Source organism: Bufo bufo, chromosome 4, assembly GCF_905171765.1.
Source record: "Bufo bufo chromosome 4, aBufBuf1.1, whole genome shotgun sequence".
Classification (NCBI taxonomy): Eukaryota; Metazoa; Chordata; class Amphibia; order Anura; family Bufonidae; genus Bufo; species Bufo bufo.
Genome location: NC_053392.1, coordinates 504,084,257 through 504,097,609, shown reverse-complemented (window position 1 = coordinate 504,097,609; position 13,353 = coordinate 504,084,257). Strand labels below are relative to the sequence as shown.

At 43.2% G+C, this 13,353-nt stretch overlaps 1 protein-coding gene across 2 annotated transcripts in view; it reads right to left on the bottom strand.

Moving 5' to 3' along the window:
* The window catches only part of ABHD12 (abhydrolase domain containing 12, lysophospholipase), a 112,515-nt gene that overhangs the window by 71,693 nt on the left and 27,469 nt on the right, over positions 1-13,353 (bottom strand). The window lies entirely within an intron of this gene.

Here is a 13,353-nt window from a genome sequence, read left to right as displayed (position 1 = left end):
GTATATAATGTATACTGCACGATGGTAGAGCCGTGTGTATATAATGTATACTGCACGATGGTAGAGCCGGGTATATATAATGTATACTGCACGATGGTAGAGCCGTGTATATATAATGTATACTGCACGATGGTAGAGCATTGTATATATAATGTATACTGCACGATGGTAGAGCCGTGTGTATATAATGTATACTGCACGATGGTAGAGCAGTGTATATATAATGTATACTGCACGATGGTAGAGCCGGGTATATATAATGTATACTGCACGATGGTAGAGCCGGGTATATATAATGTATACTGCACGATGGTAGAGCCGGGTATATATAATGTATACTGCACGATGGTAGAGCCGGGTATATATAATGTATACTGCACGATGGTAGAGCCGGGTATATATAATGTATACTGCACGATGGTAGAGCCGGGTATATATAATGTATACTGCACGATGGTAGAGCCGGGTATATATAATGTATACTGCACGATGGTAGAGCAGTGTATATATAATGTATACTGCACGATGGTAGAGCCGTGTATATAATGTATACTGCACGATGGTAGAGCTGTGTATATATAATGTATACTGCACGATGGTAGAGACGTGTATATATAATGTATACTGCACGATGGTAGAGACGTGTATATATAATGTATACTGCACGATGGTAGAGCCGTGTATATATAATGTATACTGCACGATGGTAGAGCAGTGTATATATAATGTATACTGCACGATGGTAGAGCCGTGTATATATAATGTATACTGCACGATGGTAGAGCCGTGTATATATAATGTATACTGCACGATGGTAGAGCAGTGTATATATAATGTATACTGCACGATGGTAGAGCTGTGTATATAATGTATACTGCACGATGGTAGAGACGTGTATATATAATGTATACTGCACGATGGTAGAGCCGTGTGTATATAATGTATACTGCACGATGGTAGAGCCGTGTGTATATAATGTATACTGCACGATGGTAGAGCCGTGTGTATATAATGTATACTGCACGATGGTAGAGCAGTGTATATATAATGTATACTGCACGATGGTAGAGCATTGTATATATAATGTATACTGCACGATGGTAGAGCAGTGTATATAATGTATACTGCACGATGGTAGAGCCGTGTATATTGCCGGTCAGAGCCGGTCATTGCCGTATAGCCAGTTTACTAGAGTTAAGAGGATAGTCAGCGATACATCTACACTTGACAGTACTCTAGAAAAAATGACACAATCTTTCAAACAGAGACATTATCCAGCATCTGTCTTACGACAACAATTGAGCCGGATCAACCAGAGAGAGAGAAGGGATTTATTCCAGGGCACCAAGAGGGACCAATCTCAAAAAATACCCTTTGTATCTACCTTTTGTGAAGTCAGTACCCAAGTAGGTAAAATCATTAATAAACACTGGCCTATTTTAGGCACTGAACACAAGAATATTCCTGAATTTCGCAACAGACCTATACTGTCATACAAAAGAGCTAGTAACCTTAAGGATAAACTAGTCAAAAATGACATAGGTACACAAAAGGGTACACATCAGTTATTTCTCGCTCCTAAAAAGTGTGGCAGCTACCCGTGCCTTCACTGTGTAAACTGTAAGTACATGGTGAAGGGACGAGATTTTACTCATCCGAAAACTGGGGTCTCATATTCTCTTAAGTTCTATTTAACTTGCGACTCCAGTTATGTTATATATGTTTTATGGTGTCCTTGTAAGCTTTTGTACGTAGGGGAGACTACATGTGATTTCAAATCCCGCTTTAACCAACACCGTTTTTCAATACGGAAAAAACGGAAGGATTTGCCAGTCTCACACCACTTCGTGGACATGGGCCATGGGGAAAGTGATCTAAAGTTCATGATCATAGACCATGTCCCATTGCCACGCACAGGAGGCAATCGTATAAAGATCCTCAAAAAACGTGAATCAGAGTGGATCTTTAAATTACAAACTATTAAACCGAGTGGCTTAAATGTGGAGTATAAACCATGGCTGTTCATATGATTGCATATATTTTCTTGTCCTTGCCGGCTTCAGTGATGAGAAATTTGGTATGTTTTTATTTCAATATATTTGGATAATATATTTTTTAATTCACATTTTTTTTCACATACAGGACCTGTGGATGGAAGGGCTTAGCTCAGCAGGAGGTCAGATGCTCTGGATACGTGCGGCTTATCCCGAATTATACTATATCTATTACTGTATTTATATTGATGCGCTTCTGTATGCTTTTTTTCCCTTATTAACTCTAACTAATTTTGGATGCATTCTGGCAGCTAAGGGTTAATATAGGGGTTGTCAGGGCAACAGCGGCCGCTGTCCCCCTCCCCCCGTTTGCACATTCCAGATGATGGTGCATCGTATGATAGCACATCACCTGGCTGTGCACCCTTGGCATTATGTCCTGTATTATGTTAGGTCTCACATACTACTTTGCATTTTCGCTGAAGCGCTTCATTCATCTATGTTGTCTATGACGTGAGAGTCATGTGATACACTATTGTGAACACGTGACCGCCTCTTCAGTGACGTCACGGACATGCGCACATCCACTTCCGGGACGCCGTATCCACGAGATACATCACGGAACTTTGTATCTACCTGCAATTTGAGCTCGCCTGATTCCATGCCCGGCCCTCCTATGATGTTGCACACACAGGTGACAATTATTCACTGTAAATCATCACTTGACTGTAATAAGTATATATTTGTTGTACCGATGGTTCCATATATTAGAGTTATATGTAAACATGCATTGGGCTGTGCTGTCTCTCTGATATAGTGTCCGGATGTACCTATATGAATTGATTTGTATTTATTTCTCACTTTTTGTTTAAGTACCACTTATGTATGTTAATGTGACATGACTATATAAACACCCACAATTGTATTTGATGCATTGCTTGAAAATGGTCCCAGCAAGCGGACCGAAACGTCGCTGCTTGGGTGAATAAAGGATCCCACATTTTCACCTTATGGACGTGCTGCGGTGTATTTATTCCTCTGGTTGTTTGACACTGTGGTCGAGTGTCGATACCGCTGGCACCCAACATTTGCTAAAAGGAGTGCTGCCCTGAACTCTCATCTATATATATATATATATATATATATATATAGAAAGGAAAGTTCAAGGCAGCACTCCTCAGTATAAGAAGTTAGGGTGCCAGCAGTGGAAACACCTTACCAAGGTGTACAGTGTAGATAAAGAAAGACACCGCGGCACATCCGTTTAGTGAAAAGAGTGAGACCCTTTATTCACCCATGCGACGTTTCGGTCCGCTTGCTGGGACCATTTTCATATAATGTATACTGCACGATGGTAGAGCCGTGTGTATATAATGTATACTGCACGATGGTAGAGCCGTGTGTATATAATGTATACTGCACGATGGTAGAGCCATCGTGCTGATTTTTGGGGTGGTTCTGAGGCCATGGCAACTTGCCAGTTGCAATGTGACCCTATTCAGTTCCATTAGGGTATGTTCACACAACGGATTTAGAAAACAGGACGATTTTCTGCGCGGTTTTGTGTCCGTTTTTGGCAGCCTCCCATTCATTTCAGGGGGATATCAGCGCAGATTCCGCGCCAAGATAGAGCATGCTGCTTCTTTTTTTTTGTTCTGCCTCTAATTGAAATGAATCAGAGGCTTTTTAGAGGCTTGAAAAACAGTGCCAAAAAACGTCATGTGAACAGGCCCTTAGAGTACCGCCACACAAGTGCAGATTTCAAAACAGATAATCCATGCTGCCTTTCACGAAACAATTGACATGTAAATCCTCAGGGCAGGGCAGCTTCTGCATGGAAGAAAGAAGCTACAAGAGAGGTGTCTAATCTCATACACTTTGCCGCTACTGTACTTTTCTCAGCATAAAAATCCTCACAGAAAAAAAACGTGTGTAATCCACCCTTAAGCCCCTTTCACACGGGCGAGTTTTCCGCGCGGGTGCAATTCGTGAGTTGAACGCATTGCACTCGCACTGAATCCGGACCCATTCATTTCTATGGGGCTGTGCACATGAGCGGTGATTTTCACGCATCACTTGTGCGTTGCGGGAAAATCGCAGCATGCTCTATTTTGTGCGTTTTTCACGCAACGCAAGCCCCATAGAAGTGAATGGGGCTGAGTGAAAAATCGCAAGCATCCGCAAGCAAGTGCGGATGTGGTGCGATTTTCACGCATGGTTGCTAGGAGACAATCGGGATGGAGACCCGATCATTATTATTTTCCCTTATAACATGGTTATAAAAGGGAAAATAATAGCATTCTGAATACAGAATGCATAGTAAAACAGCGCTGGAGGGGTTAAAAAAAATAAAATAAAACATTTAACTCACCTTAATCCACTCGATCGCGCTGCCCGGCTTCTCTTCTGTCTTCTTTCTTCAGGACCTGGGTAAAGGACCTGTGGTGACGTCACTGCGCTCATCACATGATCCGTCACATGATCCATCACCATGGTAAAAGATCATGTGCTGGTCCATGTGATGAGCGCAGTGACGTCATCACAGGTCATTTACCCAGGTCCTGAAGAAAGAAGACAGAAGAGAAGCCGGGCTGCGGGAACATGTGGATTAAGGTGAGTTTAATATAATTTATATATTTTTTTAACCCCTCCAGCGCTGTTTTACTATGCATTCTGTATTCAGAATGCTATTATTTTCCCTTATAACAGAACACCGATCCCAAGCCCGAACTTCTGTGAAGAAGTTCGGGTTTGGGTGCCAAACATGCCGATTTTTCTCACGCGCGTGCAAAACGCATTACAATGTTTTGCACTCGCGCAGAAAAAATTGGGCATTTTCCCGTAACGCACCCGCATCTTATCCGGGCAAAAAACATGACGCCCGTGTGAAAGAGGCCTCTTTCACACGAGCAAGTTTTCCGCGCGGGTGCAATGTGTGAAGTGAACGCATAGCACCCGCACTGAATCCGGACCCATTCATTTCAATGGGTCTGTGTACATGAGCGTTGGTTTTCACGCATCGCTTGTACTTTGCATGAAAATTGCAGCATGTTCTATATTCTGCGTTTTTCACGCCGCCCAGGCCCCATAGAAGTGAATGGGGCTTCAGTATAAAAATGCATTGCATCCGGAAGCAAGTGCGATGTGTTTTTCACTGATGGTTGCTAGGAGATGTTGTTTGTAAACTTTCCGTTTTTTATCACGCGCGTGAAAAACGCATCAAAACGCATTGCACTCGCGCGGAAAAAACTGAACGCAATCGCAGACAAAACTGACTGAACTTGCTTGTAAAATGGTGCGAGTTTCACTGAACGCATCCGGACCTAATCCGTCACAATCCTGTGAAAGGGGCCTTATGCTTCTAGGCTACACAGCCATCATTGGTGAATATCTATAAAGATTGCTACGCCAGTTTCTGGCGTCAAATGTCACAAGACTCCTTTCTGCACCTTTTCAAACGTTCATGCGACAATATTTTATTGCAAAGGCATTTTCACGCCATCTTTGCCACTTCAGAGTGGTAGATGCCGAGACCAGGATATTGGCCCCGGCAAATTTACTAACATTTCCACCTGAACACAGCCGTAAGGGTCTACAAAAAAAACCTATCGCACTCAGGAAGTGGAGTCGTTTTTCACTCCAGCGGAGGCCGGAACCCCTGGATTGGAGCAGCGTCTAGGGAGCCCCTGGATTGGAGCAGCGTCTAGGGAGCCCCTGGATTGGAGCAGCGTCTAGGGAGCCCCTGGATTGGAGCAGCGTCTAGGGAGCCCCTGGATTGGAGCAGCGTCTAGGGAGCCCCTGGATTGGAGCAGTGTCTAGGGAGCCCCTGGATTGGAGCAGTGTCTAGGGAGCCCCTGGATTGGAGCAGTGTCTAGGGAGCCCCTGGATTGGAGCAGTGTCTAGGGAGCCCCTGGATTGGAGCAGTGTCTAGGGAGCCTCTGGATTGGAGCAGTGTCTAGGGAGCCCCTGGATTGGAGCAGTGTCTAGGGAGCCCCTGGATTGGAGCAGTGTCTAGGGAGCCCCTGGATTGGAGCAGTGTCTAGGGAGCCTCTGGATTGGAGCAGTGTCTAGGGAGCCCCTGGATTGGAGCAGTGTCTAGGGAGCCCCTGGATTGGAGCAGTGTCTAGGGAGCCCCTGGATTGGAGCAGTGTCTAGGGAGCCCCTGGATTGGAGCAGTGTCTAGGGAGCCCCTGGATTGGAGCAGTGTCTAGGGAGCCCCTGGATTGGAGCAGTGTCTAGGGAGCCCCTGGATTGGAGCAGTGTCTAGGGAGCCTCTGGATTGGAGCAGCGTCTAGGGAGCCCCTGGATTGGAGCAGCGTCTAGGGAGCCCCTGGATTGGAGCAGTGTCTAGGGAACCCCTGGATTGGAGCAGTGTCTAGGGAACCCCTGGATTGGAGCAGTGTCTAGGGAACCCCTGGATTGGAGCAGTGTCTAGGGAACCCCTGGATTGGAGCAGTGTCTAGTCTGATGAAAAAATGAATCAAACCAGCAAAAAAAAAAAAACTTTTAGCAAGTCCCACCGTTCTAGCACCATGGACCCATCCCCTACACTTTCATTCGTGTTGACGTTCCATTCCTATTTACCTGACTGCTGCGGTCATGTGCCAGTCTTGCACACGTCATTGTTGAGGCCGAAGACTGGCTGCAGCAGTCACATGAATAAGAACAGTACGTCAATGCTCCAGTCCAGCAGTTGCTGCAGCAAGAGAAAGGTGGAACCTTTTCTTTATCTTAAAAGCACCATTTGAAGCACTCTCTGCGGCAGCTTGCCTGTAATTAATTTATCATTTTTGGAGCAACTGTCTGAATGATTCACCCTATTAAACCAGGCATACAGCCTGGTAGGGTTGATCATGGTGATAAAACAGATACCCTTATTATGACGTCTGTGGCCCCATTACTGAGAAAGCTGCATTTTATTGATATGACCTATGACAAATGACCTAACTGGAGCACCAAGGGGCCAGCCAGAGACCTTGGAGCACCAGTTTATAACAGCCCCTTCCTCTGGATTGACAGGGTTAGTCTCCTAGTGCCTGCTGCTCTCCTAGACCTGTATTCTCCTGCCTGCACTGTATCTTCCGGTCTAAGGAGACACAGTGCAGACATGAAGGTCTCGGCGCCTTCTCAGTTTGAATCAGTGCAGCTTGGAGTGCAGCAGGAGAAACACTGTGCAAGCGGTGAGACCAGAGGATACAGCACAGCACAGGCAAGAGAATACTGGTCTCCACTGTTTTGGCACTAGGAGGGCAGCAGGCACTAGAAGTCTAGTCCTGTTAATCCTGGGGAAGAAGCTGAAGGGGGTGTAACAAACTTGGGGCTCCGACCAGCCCAGTTAGGTAATTTGTATATAAATAAAAATGCAGTTTGCTCAGTAACGACACCACTGATTCCTAAGAAGTGCAGATACCTCCTGCGCATGTGCTAATGATGTCAGCGTACACCTTGAGGTGGAGGTGGTGGCTTTGGATGCAAGAACTGAGCACATCCTCTCAGCAGCTCTGCTTGACACTTCCGTTCCGAAGACTTCAGGGTGTACACTGTCATCAGCACATGCGCTGTAGGCATTGTTGCTGCTTAGGAAGCAGCAGAAGATCCTCTGCGTATGCGCCAATACCCAGAACAGCAGCGCAGATGCAAGAATACAGGGCCAGGAAAGATGTCTGACCCTGTCAATCAAGGGGAAGGGGGAAGTTAGTGGAGCTTCATTTTTCCATCACATTATACACTACTTGTTTCCAGGGGTTACGGCCACCGCGCAGTGGGCGTGCTTGCACACCATTGGAAAAAGCACTGGCCTCTCGGGTGGCTGGGACCATAGGAGCGTGAATAGGCACGCATGCGCAGCAGCTCCTGTCCTGCCCACCACGTATCTGCTAGCGAAGGAGGCAGTATGGACAATAACAATACTAGGTGCCTTGTATTAAAGGGGTTATCCAGGAATCTATATAGATTACCTATCCTCAGGATAGGTGATCAATATCAGATCGGCGGAGGTCCAACACTCGGGACTCCCACCAATTAGCTAGGCCATGTGACATCACTAAAATGGAAGTAGATAGGCGCTCTAACACCTGGAATCAATGTGAAAGGAACTCAAGTTTTATTAAAGGACAAATCTAAAAAGCAACTATGTAGGAAACAGAACTATGTAAAAACACACACCTAGGTGGACATACAATGTTACTGGACGTGGTGCACTGTATAGAAACTGGAATTTTATAGCTTTGGATCTAGGACTTCAAATATCAATGATTTAAAAACCAATGATTAAAGGTCAATGATATGTATAATGGTTTTCCAGCATAAACATTACATAGTAATTGTTAAGAAGTTGGTAGATAGAGACAATCTGTGTGCTTATAGTCCTTATGCCAGATAAAAAATATAAAAATCGATCATAAAAATCACTGATCCCCCAATCCAATTCCTAAAGAGGATAACAAAGGTTTGTATTTCCTTTAAATAACAAAAGAGCGGTGCTTGGTTTTGTAGGTCTCCGTTATGGATGGATGTAGCATTGCAGATGATGTCAGGTTTGTCCTAATACATTATTATGCGGTCACGGTCTTATAATGTAAGATGCCGTTACGGAGAGGTTACTTTATGTCCAATATAGGCGCTGCCCGTCTATGGACGCCCACAGGGATATTACAATAAGGGAACAGTCTTTCACTTATTTACTGATAGTTGCGATCAGGTAATAATGCGAGCCTACAGTGGCGTCCCACGTGGCACATATGTACTGATCACCGTTACCTGTCCTGGTGTTTTCGTGGTCCGATGCCGCCTGTACAGATCTAACTCCCCTTCAGCGTCCCACGTGCTCTCTGTCAGTCTCTGCGGGCAGGGTTTTTAGAGTTCTATCTTATGGAAGCGCTTCCTCATAACTTCATAAATATTTACCACATCGGCATAAGGTATAAGGTATACAAGTGTCTAAGTCACCAGACGCGTTTCGGAGTATGGCTTTACACTCGATTGAAATATCATCTCCCGAATTTTATATCCTTAGTTGGAGACAGATGGGGCAGGCAGTTCTTCTGGATTCTTAATTGAAAAAGCAGAAATGGATTTGGGCGAGCGTGTTCATATATTGCAGTTCATTTGTGATTCTTTTGCGAATAGGTTGTGGTTTCTATGCGTTTTTTTTTTGTTTTGATGGATTTTTTGTTCTTTTGCTGCTGAATTCATCTTATCTATCTGTCCAATATGATATTTTTGTATTATGACTCGTCTCAAAAATAAAGATAAAAATACATAAACATACATAAAAAGAATAGAAATTACAGTGGCGGAAATAATTATTTGACCCCTCACTGATTTTGTAAGTTTGACCAATGACAAAGAAATGAAAAGTCTCAGAACAGTATCATTTCAATGGTAGGTTTATTGTAACAGTGGCAGATAGCACATCAAAAGGAAAATCGAAAAAATAACTTTAAATAAAAGATAGCAACTGATTTGCATTTCATTGAGTGAAATAAGTATTTGAACCCTCTAACAAAAAAAGACTTAATACTTGGTGGAAAAACCCTTGTTTGCAAGCACAGAGGTCAAACGTTTCTTGTAATTGATGACCAAGTTTGCGCACATTTTAGGAGGAATGTTGGTCCACTCCTCTTTGCAGATCATCTCTAAATCCCTAAGGTTTCGAGGCTGTCTCTGTGCAACTCTGAGCTTGAGCTCCCTCCATAGGTTTTCGATTGGATTAAGGTCCGGAGACTGACTAGGCCACTCCATGACCTTAATGTGCTTCTTCTTGAGCCACTCCTTTGTTGCCTTTGCTGTATGTTTTGGGTCATTGTCGTGCTGGAACACCCATCCACGACCCATTTTCAGTTTCCTGGCAGAGGGAAGGAGGTTGTCGCTCAGGATTTCACGATACATGGCTCCGTCCATTTTCCCGTTTATGCGAATAAGTTGTCCTGTGCCCTTAGCAGAAAAACACCTCCAAAGCAAAATGTTTCCACCCCCATGCTTGACGGTGGGGACGGTGTTTTGGGGGTCATAGGCAGCATTTTTCTTCCTCCAAACACAGCGAGTTGAGTTAATGCCAAAGAGCTCTATTTTGGTCTCATCAGACCACAGCACCTTCTCCCAGTCACTCTCTGAATCATTCAGGTGTTCATTGGCAAACTTCAGACGGGCCTGCACATGTGCCTTCCTGAGCAGGGGGACCTTGCGAGCCCTGCAGGATTTTAATCCATTGCGGTGTAATGTGTTTCCAATGGTTTTCTTGGTGACTGTGGTCCCTGCTAATTTGAGGTCATTAACTAACTCCTCCCGTGTAGTTCTAGGATGCTTTTTCACCTTTTTCAGAACCATTGACACCCCACGGGGTGAGATCTTGCGTGGAGCCCCAGAGCGAGGTCGATTGATGGTCATTTTGTGCTCCTTCCATTTTCGAACAATCGCACCAACAGTTGTCACCTTCTCTCCCAGCTTCTTGCTAATGGTTTTGTAGCCCATTCCAGCCTTGTGCAGGTCTACAATTTTGTCTCTGACATCCTTGGACAGCTCTTTGGTCTTTCCCATGTTGGAGAGTTTGGAGTCTGCTTGATTGATTGATTCTGTGGACAGGTGTCTTTTATACAGGTGACTAGTTAAGACAGGTGTCCTTAACCCCTTAAGGACCGGGCTCATTTTCACCTTAAGGACCAGGCTCATTTTCACCTTAAGGACCAGGCCATTTTTTGCAAATCTGACCAGTGTCACTTTAAGTGCTCATAACTTTAAAACGCTTTGACTTACCCAGGCCGTTCTGAGATTGTTTTTTCGTCACATATTGTACTTCATGACACTGCTAAAATTGGGTCAAAAAAGTTAATTTTTTTGCATAAAAAAATACAATTTTTACCGTAAATTTTGAAAAATTAGCAAATTTCAAATTTTCAGTTTCTCTACCTCTGTAATACATAGTAATACCCCCAAAAATTGTGATGACTTTACATTCCCCATATGTCTACTTCATGCTTGAATTGTTTTGGGAATGATATTTTATTTTTTGGGGATGTTATAAGGCTTAGAAGTTTAGAAGCAAATCTTGAAATTTTTCAGAAATTTACAAAAACTCAATTTTTAGCGACCAGTTCAGGTCTGAAGTCACTTTGCGAGGCTTACATAATAGAAACCACCCAAAAATGACCCCATCTAAGAAACTACACCCCTCAAGGTATTCAAAACTGATTTTGCATACATTGTTAACCCTTTAGGTGTTGCACAAGAGTTATTGGCAAATGGGGAGGAAATTTGAGAATTTCATATTTTTGTCAAATTTTTCATTTTAACCCATTTTTTCCACTAACAAACCAAGGGTTAACAGCCAAACAAGACTGTATCTTTATTGCCCTGACTCTGCCGTTTACAGAAACACCCAATATGTGGCCGTAAACTACTGTACAGCCACACAGCGGGGCGTAGAGTGAAAGGTGCACCATATGGTTTTTGGAAGGCTGATTTTTATGGACTGGTTTTTTGACACCATGTCCCATTTGAAGCCCCCTGATGCACCCCAAGAGGAGAAACTCCCTAAAAGTGACCCCATCTAAGAAACTACACCCCTCAAGGTATTCAAAACTGATTTTACATACGTCGTTAACCCTTTAGGTGTTGCACAAGAGTTATTGGCAAATGGGGATGAAATTTGAGAATTTCATTTTTTTGCCTAATTTTCAATTTTAACCCATTTTTTCCACTAACAAAGCAAGGGTTAACAGCCAAACAAGATTGTATCTTTATTGCCCTGACTCTGCCGTTTACAGAAACACCCCATATGTGGCCGTAAACTACTGTACGGCCACACAGCGGGGCGTAGAGTGAAAGGTGCACCATATGGTTTTTGGAAGGCTGATTTTTATGGACTGGTTTTTTGACACCATGTCCCATTTGAAGCCCCCTGATGCACCCCAAGAGGAGAAACTCCCTAAAAGTGACCCCATCTAAGAAACTACACCCCTCAAGGTATTCAAAACTGATTTTACATACGTCGTTAACCCTTTAGGTGTTGCACAAGAGTTATTGGCAAATGGGGATGAAATTTGAGAATTTCATTTTTTTGCCTAATTTTCAATTTTAACCCATTTTTTCCACTAACAAAGCAAGGGTTAACAGCCAAACAAGATTGTATCTTTATTGCCCTGACTCTGCCGTTTACAGAAACACCCCATATGTGGCCGTAAACTACTGTACGGGCACACAGTAGGGCGTAGAGTGAAAGGTGCGCGGTTTGGTTTTTGGAAGCCAGATTTTGCTGGACTGGTTTTTTGACACCATGTCCCATTTGAAGCCCCCCTGATGCACCCCTAGAGTAGAAACTCCATAAAAGTGACCCCATCTAAGAAACTACACCCCTCAAGCTATTCAAAACTGATTTTACAAACTTTGTTAACCCTTTAGGTGTTGCACAAGATTTAATGGAAAATAGAGACACAATTTCAAAATTTCACATTTTTGGCAGATTTTCCATTTTAATATTTTTTTTCCAGTTACAAAGCAAGGGTTAACAGCCAAACAAAACTCAATATTTATGGCCCTAATTCTGTAGTTTACAGAAACACCCCATATGTGGTCGTAAACCGCTGTATGGGCACACGGCAGGGCGCAGAAGGAAAGGAATTCCATACGGTTTTTGGAAGGCAGGTTTTGCTGGACTGTTTTTTTTGACACCATGTCCCATTTGAAGCCCCCCTGATGCACCCCTAGAGTAGAAACTCCAAAAAAGTGACCCCATTTTAGAAACTACGGGATAGGGTGGCAGTTTTGTTGGTACTAGTTTAGGGTACATATGATTTTTGGTTGCTCTATATTACACTTTTTGTGCAGCAAGGTAACAAGAAATAGCTTTTTTGGCACGTTTTTTTTTTTTGTTATTTACAACATTCATCTGACAGGTTAGATTATGTGGTATTTTTATAGAGCAGGTTGTCGCGGACGCGGCGATACCTAATATGTATACATTTTTTTTTATTTATGTAAGTTTTATACAATAACTTCATTTTTAAAACCAAAAAAATGTTTTAGTGTCTCCATATTCTAAGAGCCATAGTTTTTTCAGTTTTTGGGCGATTATCTTGAGTAGGGTCTCATTTTTTGCGGGATGAGATGACGGTTTGATTGGCACTATTTTGGGGTGCATATGATTTTTTGATCGCTTGCTATTACACTTTTTGTGACGTAAGATGGCAAAAAATGGCTTTTTTTACACTGTTTTTATTTTTATTTTTTTACGGTGGTCATCTGAGGGGTTAGGTCATGTGATATTTTTATAGAGCCGGTCGATACGGACGCGGCGATACCTAATATGTATACTTTTTTTTTATTTATGTAAGTTTTACAGAATGAGTTCATTTTTGAAAAA